Source organism: Arachis ipaensis, chromosome B5, assembly GCF_059453495.1.
Source record: "Arachis ipaensis isolate K30076 ecotype BB chromosome B5, ASM5945349v1, whole genome shotgun sequence".
Lineage (NCBI taxonomy): Eukaryota > Viridiplantae > Streptophyta > Magnoliopsida > Fabales > Fabaceae > Arachis > Arachis ipaensis.
In genome coordinates this window covers 127,449,613-127,468,714 of record NC_142440.1, presented here as the reverse complement: position 1 = coordinate 127,468,714, position 19,102 = coordinate 127,449,613, and the positions used below count along the sequence as shown (strand labels likewise).

Genomic DNA, 19,102 nt, shown 5'->3' with positions numbered 1-19,102 from the left:
CACCCTTGTTCAGAACAACTGTTCGTTTAGAGGAAGTGTTCAAGAAGAACCCAATCAACATTTAACCACCTTCCTGAGAATATGTGACACAGTGAAGTCTAATGGTGTTCATCCTGACGCCTATAGACTACTCTTATTTCCATTCTCACTCAGGGACAAGGCAGCCAAATGGCTGGAATCTTTCCTAAGGGAAAGCTTGACAACTTGGGAAGACGTGGTGAACAAATTCTTAGCAAGATTTTACCCTCCTCAACGAATCAATAGACTGAGAGCTGAGGTCCAAACTTTCAGGCAACAAGATGGTGAGACTCTATATGAAGCATGGGAGAGGTTCAAGGACTTAACAAGGAGGTGTCCACCTGACATGTTCAACGAATGGGTGCAGCTGCACATTTTCTATGAAGGGCTCTCTTATGAGTCAAAGAAGGCCGTAGACCATTCATCTGGAGGATCTTTGAACAAGAAGAAGACCATTGAGGAAGACATAGATGTTATTGAAACAGTAGCAGAGAACGACTACTTCTATGCTTCCGAAAGAGGGAACACAAGAGGAGTAATGGAGCTAAACAATGTAGATGCTCTGTTAGCCCAAAACAAGCTCATTACCCAGCAGCTGGCTGACCTCACCAAGAAGATGGAGATGAACCAAGTAGCAGCAATCTCCACTTCATCAACAATCCAAGAAGGAGTGAATGAAGAAGCAGAGGGGAGTCAGGAGCAAGCCAACTACATTGGGAATTCACCAAGAAAAAACTATGATCCATACTCCAAAACCTACAACCCTGGATGGAGAAACCACCCAAACTTTGGGTGGGGAAGTGAGCAAGATCAAAACCAAGACCAGAGACATTACAACTCTAATAACAATGCAGCTCACCAGCAATTCACACAAAGGACGTCTCAACACCCCCACAACAACACTTCTTCATATGCTTATCAAAACCAAAATAGCACATCTGCTCCGAATCACCCATCAATTGATGACAAGCTCTCTAAGATTGAAGCCCTACTTGAAGGAATATCCCAAGAGATTCAAGAAAATAAGGTATTCAAAGAGGAAGTGCGAGCCAATATTAAGAACCAGGGAGAGGCCATTAGGAAGCTGGAATTCCAAGTGGGATATTTAGCTGAGAAGATTCCCAAACCTACCGATAGCTTCCCAAGTGACACGGAAAAAAACCCCAAGGGAGAAGCAAAGAAAGTAAGATGGGAAGATTGCAAAATGGTCACTACGAGTGATCAAGAGACTGAAGACAAGTAAGGCAAACTTTGCAAACAACCTGAAGACAACCCAACAAAGGAGGAGGATAGAGATCACCAAGGACCAGAAATCTCACAACAAGAGTTGCTGAAGCTCTATGCTCCCTTTCCTCAACTACTCAATGGTGCTGTGGGAAAGAGAATATACTCAAGGTTCCTAGACTTGTTTGCATCTCTACATGTAAACATACCATTCATCAAGGCAATTCAACAAATGCCTGCATTCATCAAGTATATGAAGGAATTTCTTCCCAGGAAAAGCTCACTCAAAGGAGGCCAGACTATAGTGATGAACAAGGAATTTAGTGCCCTTATTCAACCTGAGCTGCCTACAAAAAGAAGAGACCCAGGGAGTTTTCACATCCCTTGTGCCATAGGTGAAACTATGTTCGATAAAGCACTATGTGATTTGGGGGCCAGCATCAACTTACTGCCCTTATCCTTGGTGAAGAGGCTGCAGATCAATGAGATAATACCCACAGATGTAATCATCAGACTGGCTGACAAAACTCAAAAGCAAGCAATAGGAGTGGTGGAAAATGTGTTGCTAAAGGTTGGAAAATACTTTCTCCCAACAGACTTTGTCATCCTGGACATGGAAGAGAGTCCCACTTATCCAATCATATTGGGAAGACCATTCCTAGCTACGGCCAGAGCACTTATCGATGTAGAGAAAGGGGAGCTAATATTGAGAATCCATGATGAACGACTCAGCTTCAATGTTTTCAAACTCTCACAAGAAACAGATCAAGAGGACAAGGAACTAAGCACAAATGATAATGAGACATTGAAGGAGGAAACGAGCACTGAAACACAGCCAATTCATTCTGAGATCCCCTTAATAGATAAACAAGAAAAACAGCAATTGCCACAGCTCAAGGAAAAGTTGGAGGAACCTAAACCTCTAGAGGCAGGTGAAGACAGCATCACAACTCCTTGGAAAAAAGAGGTCACCAAGGGGAAGTCAACCTCAAAAGAAACAAAGAAGAAGGTACCAAGGGGATGGAGGAACAAGAAGATCCCTACGGAAGACTTCTCTCTAGGGGATAGAGTTGTCTCAGCTTACTTCCCAGATATTCCCCCTAATCTCCCTACTGTACCATCTCAGTTACCTAAGGTCTTCACTATCAACAGAGTTCTTTCCCTGGAACATGTGGAGATCATTGATCCAACCAATGGATATAAGTCCACAGCAAGAGGGGAGGACTTTAAGCACTACCAACCACCCTGATGAAGGAGAAACGTCAAGCTAGTGACGCTAAAGAAGCGCTTCATGGGAGGCAACCCATGTTTTATATGTTTTTAAAATAATGAATAAATCAATGTTTATGAATTTCAACCCAAACTTGACAAACACTTGGTGAAATCTTTATCATGCAGTATATAGTGAAGAACAAGTTTGGTGTTCAAAGCAAACCAAGATGCATGCTAGTCTTGGGAGCTTTGAACAAAACTTTTCATCACATTGCTTCAAACTAAGTTTGGTGTCACCTCATGGTGCCACCAAGATGCATATAAGGACCCACCAATAGTTAGTTAGTTAGTTGGAATTCATAAATAAACAATCAAATCCTTTCTTCCCTTGTATTCTAGCCATAGAGTTTGAATTTTTTTTATGATATTAATTTCCTTATTTTAAATCTTTATAGGAAAGGAAAAGGAGCATGAAAAGGAATTGATTGGACAATTAAATGGGGGAGATTTTGCCACTTAATGAAGAGCACTACACACATGTCCCAAGAGGGAACGCATGGGGAAATGCTGCCATGCAACATTGGAGAAAGAAGACCCTTGAAGACCGAACCAATCACTCTCATTAAGTGATGATCCTTGTCTTTCCTTCATACACAACCCCAACCGTCCATCAAGTAACAATCCTTGCAATCCACACCTTTCATCCACTCATGACCCCCTATATAAGTGAACCTTAGTGCATGATCATTCCTCACACTCAAATTCCCACTCTCCACACTTCATACTTTCGGCTTGCTCAAACCCCTTCATCACACTCTGTCCTAGCCAACCTATTCCTCATCTCTCCGTATCCTCCAACCTCCACTTCAAAACAGCAACTCAATTCATGGCATCATCAAGCTCAAAGAGGCAAAAAAGGAAGGAACCCATGGAGAGTGTTCCTTTCGATGAGAAGAAATTCAAAACTGCCTTTCATGAATGTGAATTCGAACGGATAAGGGTGAGAAAGATATTGCCAGAGTTAATCTTCCAAATCAATGCAGATGAGTCACCACAAATTCTGGAGAAAATCGAACAGAGGGGGTGGCAATTGCTCACAAGTCCAGAGGGGAAGATCAATGGAAACCTCATCAAAGAATTTTATGCGAATGTAGTAAGAGAGGATAAAACCAAGGCCCCAACCTTCAAAAGTTATGTAAGAGGAAAAGAGGTGGACTTCAGCCCAAATGCCATAACAAGAGTTCTTCACCTGAAATCACCTCGTTTTGATGAGAAAAGTTATCAAGCAAGGATAAGTAGAAGCCCTGATAATAATGAGCTCTCAGAGATAGTGGCAGACATCTGTGTTATAGCAGCTGACTGGGAGAGATACACAGATGGGAGACCCAAGTTCATCAAGAGAGGAGACCTGAGCCCTGAAGCCAAGGGGTGGTTTAAACTTGTGAGGAGGTCCATTCTACCAGCTGCAAATAATTCAGAGGTAAACATCAATCGAGCTACTATGGTGCATTGCTTAATACAAGGTGGACAAATCAATGTGAATGAGCTCATCGTCGAGGGGATTCAAGATTCTGCTGAGAAGGTTGATTCAGGTGCCAGGCTTTGGTACCCCAGCACCATTCTCCGCTTATGCAACAAGGCCAAGGTAGTATTTGAAGACAGCAACCCAGACTGGGTGAACCCAGGGAGGCCAGTTACACTCGAACGATTGGTTTATACTACACCTGCTCAGCAACAAAGAAGGCCACAAATAGGGAAACCAAAAGCAAAAGAAAAAGTTCACCAAGAGGAACATCATCAGGAAGAATACCAGCAAGAAGAGCATCATGACCCAGACAACTTGAATATGACTTACCTTCTAAGAGCCATTGAAGATTTGGGACATAGGCATATGGAAGGACAAGAGCAAATACTGAACCTTCAAACCAACTGGCTGAGCCAACAGGAAGCATGGCAAAAACAACAAATGGAGCAGCAGCAGGAACACTACTCCAGGCTCACTCAAGCCATCAACCAAGTGAACGAGAGGCAAGAGCTCCAAGAGAAGCACTTGCAAGAACTCAACCAGCGGCAGATAGCCCAAATGAAAACTTTCAATGAGTTCAGTGTACTCAATGAAGGAAGGCAACTACATAGGGAAGAGTTCTATGTGAACACTCAAGCCAAGTTGAACTACATGACTAGTAACATGCATCAGCTACACTATGCTATCCTTACATATGATGAGGTCCAAAAAGATTTTGTAGAACAAGAAGAGAGGAAGGTAAAACAGCAAAAGGAGACACTCAAGAAGAAGATGGAAGATGGTGGTTTCTGGAAGAAGCTGCTTGGAAAAGGCAAAGGAAGTGGGAGCACAAGCACTCAAGAGAGACACAATGAGGACAAGCAAGGAGGGGAGCATGGGCATCCACATGAATGAAAGGTGGTGGATTTCCTTTTAGTCCATCGTTTTCTATGCTTTAAATAAGGAAGATTTTGTATGAAATAGAACCTGCTTCCATGTTATGTTTAAACTTTTTAAATTCTGTCTTTTAAGTTTTCTTTCTGAATAGGTCCATGATTTCTGGTTTAAATGTCACTGCATCTTTCCCTTATTTACTTGTAAGCTTGTCCATTTTAAATCAAATAAAGAAGAGAATGTTTATGTTTTTAAAAGACCAGAGTGGAGTTTATATTGTGGAAGTGCATTCATGAATCTTTTGGGGTAGTCATAAGTTAGCTAAGTTGATTCAACCACAAGGTTAGGAGGACAACTATCTATCCTGAATACTTGACTTTGGATATACCCATGAGACTGAGTATATGACAAGATCCTAATAAGAGAAAAGGGAAAGAATAATGGAAGTGAAAAACAAAAGAAAAAGAGTAAGCAATAAGGCTAGGCACCAATGGTTTGGACCTTGAGACAAGTGTCTGTGGTGCTCCTGTGTGAGGGATCTACTTGGATGAATAAGCTCTCAGGGGTGCTTTATCACTTGGTAACTTGGGTTAACTAACCCGTGATTATCAGCTGAAAATCCACTATCAAGAGTAACCCTCACTACAGAGCATTTAGTAACCCAAAGAGGTGCTGGACACCAAGGTCTCAAGGAAAGAAAATAAACAAACTATATGCCTGTGGTGTGTATGTATAGGGGAGAGACTTGAGGGAGTAAGTCCTTAGGGGTGCTTCAACACCTAGCACCTTGAACCAACTGGTTCGGGAGTGTTGGCTGAAAACTTATCTTAAAGAGTTGCCCCCTTACAGAGCACTTAGCCTAAATAACACAAATAACCCTTGAAATAACAATAAAAGGATCAATGAATAAAAGTCTCATGGGATATAAACAAAGTAAGTGTTTAGGGACATGATAAATGTCTGAAAGCCAGTAATGGAATGAACCTAAGTTGCTATGCATGAAACCACCATAAAATCAGTAACATGACTTCCACAAGAATGACTCATTCCTCTGGATATTCCATTCATCATTCTCTTGTTCCAGTACTTGCTTAGGGACAAGCAAGCTTTAAGTTTGGTGTTGTGATGCCAGGGCATCTTGGCCAGTTTCACTGACCTTTTCTTTACTGTTTTTAGGTTAGTTTCATGCATTTCCTTAGGAAATAAGCTAGTTTTGGGTAGATATTCACTTACACCTTGACTCAAGCATACATTGTGCATTTTACATGATTTCATGAGGATTTTGCATAAGTTTAGTGACAAATTGTATGTTGCATTGCCCATGACTTGGACTAGAACTTTGATGCACTCTATTGCTTGATTTCAGGACCAAAGGAAGCAAGGAAAGGGAGGAAACTTGCAAGGTTAAGGAGAAAAGTGATTGCCAATGACACTCTCATAGCCATCATTGCCCACGTTAAGAGTCACGTTAACTAAGTTAACGTGAACTCTAACGTGGAAAAGGGAAGTTGAGCCAACGTTAGTGACACTTAACATTGTCACTAACGTTGGCAAACACTCATAAGTGGCCACATTAGAGCCCACGTTAACCTAGTCAACGTGGCCTCTAACGTTAAAGGGGGGAAGAGAAGCCAACGTTAGTGACATTCAACATTGTCACTAACGTTGGCCTAAGGATGCAACACACCACGTTAACTCCCACGTTAACTTGGTTAATGTGGGAGCTAACGTAAGAAGTGAGAGTTGTCGCCAACGTTAGTGACACTCAACATTGTCACTAACGTTGGAAGCAACCACATAACCCCCCCAAGGAGCCACGTTAACTTAGTTAACGTGGAAGCTAACGATGAGGAATGAATGATGAGCCAACGTTAGTGACACTCAACATTGTCACTAACGTTGGGGTGGCTAAGAATGGCCACGTTAGAAGCCACGTTAACCTAGTTAACGTAGACTCTAACGTGAGATCTAGGGGCACATTGGAACGTTAGTGACAATGTTGAGTGTCACTAACGTTCTCGAAGGTTGGCAAGGCCACGTTAGAAGCCACGTTAACCTAGTTAACGTGGAGCTTTAACGTGAAGCAAAAAGGGGCACACTGGAACGTTAGTGACAATGTTGAGTGTCACTAACGTTCTCGAAGTTTGGCAAGGCCACGTTAGAAGCCACGTTAACATAGTTAACGTGGGCTCTAACGTGAGGCAAAGGGGTACATTGGAACGTTAGTGAAAATGTTAAGTGTCACTAACGTTCTCGAACTTATACTTTCACTAAATGTTAACACCCCTAACGCCCTGAGCTGAAGTCTCTGCCCACTTAGCACTTTCTCTCTGCAAGTAAAGCCAAGTCCAAATGAAGAAAAGAACTGCTTCAAACTCAAGATCCAAAGGCCCAAGACTTGAAGAGCAAACTAGAAGCTGAGAAGAGTAGTATATATAGGAGTAGCTTTGAATTGTAAAAGGAGTTCTGGAGGCTGGAAAAAGGGAACTACTCTCTGTATTTTACTTTCTCTGCATTTTCTAGTTTTATGATGTATTCTCCATCTTTGTTTTCATTTTCAAGAGCTATGAACAACTAAACCCCTTTCATTGGGTTAGGGAGCTCTGTTGTAATTTGATGGATCAATACTAATTTTCATTATTCTTCTTCTATCTTTTCTCTTGATTTTACTTGAAAGCTTTCGATCTTCATCCAATTGAGTAGTTATCTTGGAAGAGAAGCTATTCAAACTTGGATCTCTTTTGAACCTTGAAAGAGGAATGAAGAGATCAAGCTAGAAATGCTTTCTCATGCTGGACCAAATTGGGTTTGGATGGGTATGTGACTATAACCCTCTCAATACTTGATTTGGAAAATGCATGTGGTATAATCAGTGACCATACTTCATCTCTTCTCATGAGAAATTGACCAAGGAATTGGCTATTGATCAAGATTTGAGAGATTAAATTGCAAGAAATTGTAATTCAATCACTTAAGATTGCCAAGGAGATCAATGAGTGCATTGATTGAGGAAGAGATGAAAATGAACTTGATCCGGAGAATTGCAACATCTCCTAAGCCCAATGAACTCCCCATCTCTGATCTTACCCATTCTCTTTAATTTCTGCCATTTACTTTTATGAGCAAATCCCCCATTCCCATTTACAATTCTGCAATTTATTTTCAGTCATTTGCTTCCAGTTCTTTAATTCTAGCATTTACTTTTCTATTATTTACATTCCAGCCATTTTATTTTCTGCAACTCTCAACCCAAATTCTGGATTCGCTCAACTAGAACATTCTTCTAATTAAAGTTGCTTGATCAATCAATCCTTGTGGGATTCGACCTCACTCTATTGTGAGTTTTTACTTGACGACAAATTTGGTACACTTGCCGAAGGGAGATTTGTTGTGAGACATGTTTTCCGTGCATCAATATTCCTCCTTGATGAAATATTGTCAGCTTAACTACATCATGTAATGCTATATATACAAGGTTTATGGATTTAAATCTGATATGTTCAATTTCCTAGCTTACTTCCTTTTTATATTTTTCAATTTAAACTATACTATCTTATGCTAAAAAGGGTAAACTATACTAATTAATCCACTAATAAATCAGAATTGCGAACTAAACTAAATAACTAAAATAAACTAAATGGCTAAAATATGAACTAAAGATGCAAAATGCAGAAAATAGAGTAAAAATACATAAAAGCAATGTATAAGTACTCAGAAAATAACAGTAAAAGAAAAACAGAAAAATACAGAAAAATATTCAAAATAAAAGAAAAAGTATGTAGTGGTTCACCAAAATAAACGCCAGAGATGGCGACCTCTCCACACTTAAAAGGAAGCATCGTCCCCGATGCTCAATCAAGCCGGGTGTGAAGGGGTGTCATCACTGGTAGGGATGGTAGCTGGAGTCTCAGTGGTGGTGGGTTGAGGGTCTGGCTGCTGTAGAGGTGGGTCTGGCTGCGTGAGCCATGCGTCTGCATTGCTTCTCGCTGGTCATCTCCTTAATTTCTTGTGTTCCTTCCATTTTTGCAAGCCTCCTCTCCAATTTTGAAGTCATTCATGCCCTATAAAGCCTAAAACACTTAACACAGGGATCACGGCATCGAATGGAATAAAGGAGAATTAAAATACATAATTAAAATTCTCTAGGAAGCAAGTTTTCAACCATGGAGTAATTTTGGGAAGGAATTGTAAATACATGCTAATTATATGAATAAGTGGGTAAAGATTTGATAAAACCACATAATTAAACATAATATAAACCATAAAATAATGGTTTATCAGACACCAATAGCTTGGACCTTAGGACATATGCCTGTGGTTCTTCTTGTACTAGGATATGCTTGGACAATTAGGTTCTGAGGAGTCGTTTAAAACTTGATAACTTGGATTAACTAATCCGGGATTACCAACCGAAAGTCTATTATCAAAAGCAACCTAGTTACAAAGTATTTAGTGACCCAAAGAGGTACTGGGCATCAAAGTTCCTAAGAAGAATTGTGAGCCAAGTGTCTGTAGTGAAGAGGTGTTGAGAAAAATCGAGCCAAAAGGCTGCTGCAACACTTGACACTGAGCTATCATTGAGAAATAAGTTTCTAAGCAAAAGAAAGAAGGAAAAATCTAACAAGGATCAATAAAAGAACAAGGCATTATAACAGTAACTCTAGTGAATCCTCAAAGAGACATTTCATATCTGTCATCTAAGAATAATTGAGCTGCATCTTGTCTGCATAAAACCCCATAGCCCAAATTCAATTACCTGCTAAATAAGGACATAAATGCTTCTCTGTTTTATCTCATTTCTTCTCATGTTTAGTGCTTGCTTGGGGACAAGCAAGATTTAAGTTTGGTGTTGTGATGACAAGTCATCTTATGCTAGTTTTACAAGCATTTTTCACTTGTTTCATTAGGTTTTATGCACTTTCTTGCATAATAAGTAAGTGATTGGAGTGGAATTTCATGATCATTTTGAATCAATCAAACATCATTTATTTTACACAAAATCATAAGGTTTATGCTAGAATTAATTGATCTTATGAATGATGCAAGGACTTGTAATTTTGGTGAGACTTTGATTGCTTGTTTGGTTGCTTGTAGGTAAAGAAATAAAGAAAGGAGGAGGCAAATCAGGGAAGCGTTACGTTCACAAAGAGAATGCCACGTTCAGCAACATTTTGGAGTAGCGTTCACTTCTAAAGTGAGCGCCACACTCACTAAGTTAACTTTTTTGTGAATTTCAAGTTGGGAGGCCATCCTACGCACTAAGCAGCGCTCGAATAGCTAACTGGGCACTCACTAAGGGAGCGCCAACTGAAGAAAATGCGCACCAAATGGTGCAGCGCTTGAAGAACGAGCGTAATGCTCAATAAAGGAGCACTAGTGAGGAGAAGCGCACCAAAGGGCAGCGCTCAAATAGCTAGCGCAGCGCTCATAAAGAGAGCGTTAAGGGAGGCAATTCGTCTCTTGTGGCTTGCGCAATAGAAACCCCATCCTCTCTGCTCAACGCGGGGTAGCACAAACGGAGCAATATGGTCTGGGGGAGCAAGTAGGTGCTCGGAATGATAGTTCCTCTCAACCATGATGGGGAACATGAGCTCACAGTATCAGTTAGGAAACCTAGTGGGGTCCCTTGCCGGTTTGCTCCTCTCTTGTTCGTCCACATGAACCATTGGCTTCGCTGTCTTGGAGAGGGGCTTAGCACCCAAAACGGGTTGCGACTTGGAGGTTGATTTTTAGGGTGCCCTCTTTGTGGCCGATTTCTTCAATGCCTTCTCCTTATCTTTCTTGGTGGCCATCCAGAAAAAGGAAAGAGAAGGGGAAACATTAAATCCAAATAATCAACAATTAGAAAATGACATGCAAGTGACAAGTAGTACCCAAAAGGAATAGTAGGTCTTGGGGACATGACAGCTGCAACATGTGATCAAGACAATAATAGAATCATGGGTCATTACACTTAGCATGGGATGCAAGAGTGAGTAAAGCATGCAAAGGCATGAGAAGGATAAACTCAAGCATCAACAATAATGGAGCAAGTCATGGGAACAATAATGGAGCATAAAAATGATAGCTATGAAGCGAGATAGGCCCAATGCACTTAGATAGAGCAAATGTATGAAGAAGAAGCACCAAATTGAGAGCACAAAGTCGGAATTGAGCCAAAATGGCGTAGGTGTATTTCAACAAACACTCGGTGTGCAACACTCAATATATGGGCAAGTAGGAGAATTTCAAGCATGTAAAACCCCAAATGAAATACCAATCAATCACCCAACACCACATAGTCATAAAGGAATTAAGAAACAACAAAATGATCCATCAAAGCAAGATAAAAGTTAGAGTTCAAGCAAGAATAAATAAGAAAAATGTAACTAAGAAGAAAAAAAAGAGAAAACTAAATGTAACTAGTAAGAACAAGAGGAGATTAGAATAAGAAGTAAGAAAGAAGAAGGAGTAGGAATGAACCATGAGAAGGGAAAGGGGCAATGTGAAGTGTAGGTGGAGGATAGAAAAAGAGAGGAGGTAGAGAAGAGGGGAAAGAGAAAGTGTGGGACCGCCGGAGGTGGTGGTCGCCGGTGGCGGTGGTGGTGATTGGAGAAGGTGATGGGAGGAGATAAAAGAAGAGAAGGGATGGTAGAATGAGAGTGGGGGAAGAGAATTGGAAATGAAAAGCAAAATAGGGCGCGCATTCTTCATTACTTGCGTCCGGGATGCGACGCGTGCGCGCATGCAATGCGTACGTGTGGAGGGATAGAAAAGGGAAGGGACGCGTAAGCGTCTCCCACACGTACACGTGGGTTGCAGGAAAGCGAGGAGACGCGTACGTGTCAGGCAACGCACACGCCTGGGTAGAGTTGTGCCCTGGGCACAGAGTGGGAACAAATCAGGCCTAACTCTCTGGTTTTTGTACCAAAAGTGGCGTGTGGCAGAATTGACACATACGCATCTATCACGCGTAAGCGTGGATTGGAAAATTGGCGAACGACGCGTACGCGTGGGTTGCCTGGTAGAGTTTTGGCATAAAGGGGGCACAACTCTCTGGTTTTTGTACCAGAGTGGCCAAAATTCGCAGTCGACGCGTACGCGTGGGTCAGGAAAATTGCAATGGACACGTGCGCGTCACCCACGCTTACGCGTGAGTTGCATTTGTGCCTTTGGCACAGAATGGACACAAAGTGGGCACAACTCTCTGGTTTTTGTACCAGGGATTGTGAAATCGCGTCCATGCTTGCGTGTAGATGCCCCCCTCCCCCCCTTTTTTTCATACGCATGAAGAGAGTCAATTTAAGCACAAAATTGGTATTAATGCATGCTAAAGGGGTCAAAAACATCAAAAATATCATGTAACACTCAAAAACATCAAAAAACATCAAAAACATCAAGCTAGAGTATAACACTCCGGAAGAGACCTTTCAGAAAGTTTTGAACATGAACAGGGAGACATGGCCGAACCACAAGAGGAGTCTAGAAAGGTTCTTAGTGACTTCACCATGCCTACCTCTGACTTTTATGGTAGAAGCATTGTTGTACCTGCCATTGGAGCTAACAATTTTGAGCTTAAGCCTCAGTTAGTCTCTCTTTTGTAGCAGAACTGCAAGTTTCATGGACTTCGAATAAAAGATACACATCAGCTTTTAGCTGAGTTCTTACAGATCTGTGATACTGTAAAGACTAATGGAGTTAATCCTGAAGTCTACAAGCTTATGCTCTTTCCCTTTGTAGTAAGAGATAGAGCTAAGCTATAGTTGGTTGCCTAACCTAGAGAGAGTCTTGACTCTTGGAAAAAGCTAGTTAATGCTTTTCTGGCTAAGTTCTTTCCTCCTCAAAGGATGAGCAAGATTAGAGTGGAAGCACAAACCTTCAGACAAAGAGAAGGTGAATCCCTCTATGAAGCTTAGGAAAGATACAAGCAGCTGATCAAGAGATGTCCTCCGAACATGCTCTCAGAATGGTCCATCATAGGCGTATTCTATGATGGCTTGTCTGAGATATCCAAGATTTCATTGGATAGCTCTGTAGGTGAATCCCTTCACTTGAAGAAAACACATGCAGAAGCAAGAGAACTCATTGAAATGGTTGCTAACAACCAGTTCATGTACATCTCTGAAAGAAACCCTGTAAATCATGGAATCTCTCAGAAGAAAGGAGTTTATGAAATTGAGACTCTGAATGCCATCTTGGCTCAGAATAAGATCTTGACCCAATAGGTCAACATGATCTCTCAACATCTGACTGGGATGCAAACTGCAGCTGGCAGTGTTCAGGAAGCTTATCTTGAAGAAGAAGCTTATAATCTTGATCAATCCACCATCGAGGAGGTAAATTACATGGAAGAACCCTATGGAAACACTTACAACCCTTCATGGAGGAACCATCCTAACCTCTCATGGAAGGATCAACAGAAACCTCAGCAAGGTTTCAATAATAATCAAAATGGAAAGAACCAGAATAGGTTCAACAATAGACCACCATTCCCATCTACTCAAGGAAACATGGAGACCTCTAAGCAGAGCCTTTCTGACTTAGCCATTCTGGTCTCCAGCCTCACTAAGACCACTGATGCACAGAAACTTGTCTCTTAACAAATCTCCCTCGGCAAGTATACCAAATTGTCGTCAAGTAATAACTCACAAAAGAGTGAGGTCGAATCCCACAGGGATTGATTGGTCAAGCAACTTTAATTGGAGGAATGTTCTAGTTGAGCTAAGCAGAATTTGGTTTGAGAGTTGCAGGAAATTAAATGGCGGGAAAGTAAATAGCAAAAAATGTAAATGTTGGAAATAAAGAGCTGAAAATAGATGACGGAAAGTAAATTGCAGAATCTTAAATGGGAATGGGGAAGATGATCATAAAAGTAATTGGCAGAAATTAAAGAGAATGGGTAAGATCAGAAATGGGGAGTTCATTGGGCTTAGGGGATGTTGCATCCTCCAGATCAAGTTCATTTTCATCTCTTCCTCAATCAATGCATTCATTGATCTCCTTGGCAATCTTAAGTGATTGAATTCCAATTCCTTGGTAATTCAATCTCTCAAATCTTGATCAACAGCCAATTCCTTGGTCCAATTGCTCATGAGAAGAGATGAGGTATGGTCACTGATTATACCACATGTATTTCCAAATCAAAGTGTTGGCGGGATTATATGTCACTATATCCATCCAAACCACAATTTGGTCCAACATGAGAAAGCATTTCTAGCATGATCTCTTCATTCCTCTTCCAAGGTTCCGAAGAGATCCAAGTATGAATAGCTTCTTTTCCAAGATAACTACTCAATTGGATGAAGATTGAAAGCTTTCTAGTAAAATCAATAGAAAAGAAAGAAGAAGAATAATGAAAACTATTATTGATCCATCAAATTACAACAGAGCTCCCTAACCCAATGAAAGGGGTTTAGTTGTTCATAGCTCTGGGAATGGAAAACAAAGATGGAGAATGCATTCTGAAAAATTAAACTAGAAGTTACAGAGAAAGTAAAAATACAGAGAGTAATTCTAATAATGCCCAAAAGCATTTCTTCTAGTTCAAAGTTCTCCCTATTTATACTATTCTTTTGATCTTCTAATTGCTTCTTCAAGTCTTGGATATGGGCCTTTGGATCTTGAGTTGAAGCAGTTATCATCTTCAGTGGGCTTAGCTTTACTTGCAGAGAGAAAGTGTGAAGTAGGCATGGACTTTAGCTTAGGACGTTAGTGGCGTTAACGTTAAGTGAAAGTGTGGGTTCGAGAACGTTAGTGACAATCACCTTTTTCACTAACGTTCCTAACCCAAGAATGGTCCACGTTAACTTCAACGTTAGTGGCACCAACGTGACCACTAACGTTGCCTCTTGGTCCTTCGCACACGTTATTGGGGTTTATCTTTTTCAATAACGTTGAAAGCCCCCCTTTCTCCCTACGTTAGAGTCCACGTTAGTATAGTTAACGTGGCCTTTAATGTAGGCTTACCAAATCTTCGAGAGCGTTAGTGACACTTACCTTTGTCACTAACGCTTCAAAACACCCCTTCTTCCCACGTTAGAGTTCACGTTAACTAGGTTAACGTAACTTCTAACGTGGTATTGATAGCCATCTCCAACGTTAGTGACAAAGGTGAGTGTCACTAATGTTGGCTCATCATTCTCTCCTCCATGTTAGCTTCCACATTAACTGAGTTAACGTGGCAACTAACGTGGCTCAAAGTGGCTTAGTCCAACGTTAGTGACAAAGGTGAGTGTCACTAACGTTGGCCATTCCTTACTTCCCTACGTTAGAGTCCACGTTAACTGAGTTAACGTGGCTCTTAACGTGGCCATTATGAGCTTGGTCCAACGTTAGTGACAAAGGTGAGTGTCACTAACGTTGGCTTCATCTTCTTTTTCCACATTAGAGTTCACGTTAACTGAGTTAACGTGACTTTTAACGTGGACAATTGCCACTTTGAAGCGTTGGTGGTACTTACTTTTACCACTAACGTTGGAGTTCTACTTCTTATCCACGTTAGCTTCCACGTTAACATAGTTAACGTGGCAACTAACGTGGGCTATGATGGCTCACGAAGGCATTATTGGCGATCACTTTTCTCATTAACGTTGCAAGCTAGCCTACATTCCACATTAGTGGTCACGTTAGCTAGACTAACGTGGCTACTAACGTGGTTCTTCCTTGCTTCCTTTGTCCTGAAATCAAGCAATAAAGTGCATCAAAGCTCTAATCCAAGTTATGAGACATGCATCATTCAATTTTGTCATTTAATTCATGCATAATTCTCATGAAATCATGTAAAATTTACAATGTTTGCTTGAATCAAGATGTAAGTGATTATTTATCCAAAACTTGCTTATTTTCTAAGAAAGTGCATGAAACTACCCTAAAACCATAAAGAAAAGGTCAGTGAAACTGACCAAAATGCCCTGGCATCACGACACCAAACTTAAAGCTTGCTTGTCCCTAAGCAAGTACTGGAACAAGAGAATGATGAATGAAATGACAAGATGAATGAATCATTCTTATGGAAGTCATGTCCTTGGTTTTATGGGGGTTTCATGCATAGCAACTTAGGTTCATTCCTTTACTGGCTTTCAAACCTTTATCATGCCTTGGAATACTCACTTGATGGAACCTCTTGAGACTGTTATTTATTGATCCCTTTGTCTTTCCAAGGTTTATTGCATCCTTAGGCTAAGTGTTCTGTGAGAGGGCGACTCTTTAAGATAAGTTTTCAGCCAACACTCCTGAACCAGTTGGTTCAAGGTGCTAGGTGTTGAAACACCCCTAAGGACTTACTCCCTCAAGTCTCTCTCCCCCATACATGCACACCACAGGCACATGGTTTGTTATTTTCTTTCCTTGAGGTCTTGGTGTCCAGCACCTCTTTGGGTTACTAAATGTTCTGTAGCAAGGTTGCTCTTGATAGTGGATTTTCAGTTGATAATCCCGGGTTAGTTAACCCAAGTTACCAAGTGATGAAGCACTCTTAAGAACTTATTCATCCAAGCAGATCCTTGGTACAAGAGCACCACAGACACATCCCTCAAGGTTCAAGCCCTTGGTGCCTAGCCTTATTCTTTATTACCTTTCTTTCTTTTTCAACTCTTAGTGTTCTTTTCCTTTTTCTTACTGGGATCTTATTATTTAGCTAGTCTCATGGGGTGTGTTTCAAGCATATGATTCAGGACAGATAGTTGCCTTCCCACCTTGTTGGTGAACCAACTTAGCTAAGTGATTACTACACCACAAATTTAAGGACTTACTCCACAAATTGAACTCCACTCTGGTCTTTCATAACATCTCTTTTTATTTAGCTTAAAAGGACAAACATACAATAAGCAAGATGCAGATGAAGATATGTAACTTGAACCAGCACACATATGAAAAAGGCAAGAAAAATACTAAAGACAACATAGAAAAACCTAAACTACCATGGAAGCATGTTCTATTTTATACATGATTTTCCTTATTTAAAACTTAAAAAAGATGGGACAATGAGGAAACTCCACCACCTTTTTCTCATGGGGGTGCTCATGCTCTCCTTCTTGTTTGTCATCATCCATAATTTTTGCATTTTTCTTTGCCTTCTTGGATAATGGTGCACCAATTCTCCAGGAGATTCCTGCAAAGTCGTTGGAAGTTGCTTGTTCCCAAAGCACTTGAGACATAGTTAGTATGCATGTATGCTTGTGAATTTCTGAACTTAACTTGGTGTGTGAACACTAAACTTAGTTCCTTGCCTAATACAGCAAGTTGAATACATGTAGAAAAGCTCATGTATTGTTATCAGCAAAATAACTATGAACTAGAAACTAACTACTGTTAAGTGGTTCCCCTGATTGGTTGGATCAAGCAATTTGCTCTTGAATGAGTGTAGTGTGATTCTAACTGAAATCTTTGGTGGAACACCAAACTTAGAATTACACACTCACTCTTGTATTGCTTTGGTGTGTAACACCAAACTTAGCTCCTCACAATACGGGGAAAACTACTTGTGATTTTTGTTGAAATGCAAATGAAAAGAAAACTACCTTAGGTTGGGTTGCCTCCCAACAAAGTGCTTTTTTAGCGTCGCTAGCTCGACGATTCCTCCATTATTTGAAGTGATACTTCACTTTGGGGTTTTCCCCCATGTTGCCCATGTAGTGTTTGAGCCTTTGTCCGTTCACAGTGAACGTCCTCTTTGAACTTTCCTCCATGATTTCTATATGCCCATACAGCGAGACCTTTGTGACAAGAAAGGGTCCTGACCACCTTGATTTGAGTTTCCCAGGGAAAAGTCTTAATTTGGAATTGTAGAGGAGCACTTGCTGTCCTTCTTCGAAGCTCCTGGGTGTCAAATGGAGGTCGTGCCTTCTCTTTGCCTTTTCCTTATAAATCTTGGCATTTTCATAGGCTTGAGATCTGAACTCCTCTATTTCTTTTAGCTGCAAGGCCCTCTTTTCACCAGCAGCAATGCTATCAAAATTTAGCAGCTTAAAAGCCCAGAGGGCTTTGTGTTCCAGCTCCAATGGTAGATGACAAGCCTTTCCATACACCAGTTGGTATGGGGACATCCCGATTGGTGTTTTGAATGCCGTTCTGTATGCCCACAGAGCATCATCCAGCTTCTTCGACCAATCCTTTCTTGATGCTCCCACAGTCTTTTCCAGAATCCTTTTTAGCTCTCTGTTAGATATTTCAGTTTGCCCACTTGTTTGGGGGTGGTAAGGCGTGTCAATCTTGTGTTTCACCCCGTATCGTAGGAGGAGAGCTTCTAGTGGTCTGTTACAAAAATGGCTCCCTCCATCACTGATGAGTGCTCGTGGGACTCCAAACCGGCTAAATATATTCTTTCTGAGGAAGTTCATGACCACCTTGTTATCATTCGTTGGGGTTGCAATAGCCTCTACCCACTTGGAAACATAATCCACTGCTACCAAGATGTACTTGTTTGAATATGAGGTTGGGAATGGTCCTATGAAATCGATTCCCCACACATCAAACAGTTCCAGTTCTAAGATGAAATTTTGTGGCATCTCATTTCTTTTGGGTAAGTTTCCAGCTCTTTGACATTCATTGCAATTCTTTACCAGTTCTTTGGCATCCTTGAAAAGGGTGGGCCAAAAGAATCCGCTTTGTAACACCTTGGCTGCAGTTCTGTCCCCTCCAAAATGGCCTCCATAGCATGAGTCGTGGCAATTCCACAAGACCTCTCGTCCCTCTTCTTCCGAAACACATCTTCTCAGGATTCCATCTGGACACTTCTTGAAGAGATATGGCTCATCCCAGACAAAATATTTTGCATCATTGATGAGCTTTCTCTTTTGATGTTTGTTGATCTCTGGAGGTAAAGCCCCAGTTGCCTTGAAATTGGCAATGTTTGCAAACCAAGGTGCTTTGTGAACCGTCATTAATTGCTCATCTGGGAAACATTCATTCACACTTGTACCATGTGTTCCACCTTTATCATGAGGGATTTTGGACAGATGATCCGCTACCTTGTTCTCCACTCCCTTCTTGTCTCTAATTTCAATGTTGAATTCCTGCAACAACAAGATCCATCTTATTAGTCTTGGTTTTGATTCTTGCTTGGCAAACAAATATTTAAGTGCTGTGTGATCTGTAAAAACTATTACTTTGGCACCAATGAGGTATGATCTAAACTTGTCAAATGCAAAAACTATTGCCAGCAACTCCTTTTCAGTAGTGGTATAGTTTCTTTGAGTATCATTGAGGACTTTGCTGGCATAGTATATTACATGGACTAAGTTCTCTTTTCTCTGTCCTAACACTGCCCCAACT

The 19,102-nt window shown here is 41.0% G+C and overlaps 1 non-coding gene across 1 annotated transcript; it reads right to left on the bottom strand.

The window, feature by feature from the left end:
* Window positions 1-262: 262 nt before the first annotated feature.
* LOC148565722 (small nucleolar RNA R71) lies at window positions 263-366 on the bottom strand. The gene has a single exon (XR_015885362.1). It is a non-coding gene; the product is annotated as a small nucleolar RNA R71 (small nucleolar RNA).
* Between the last annotated feature and the right edge of the window lie 18,736 nt (window positions 367-19,102).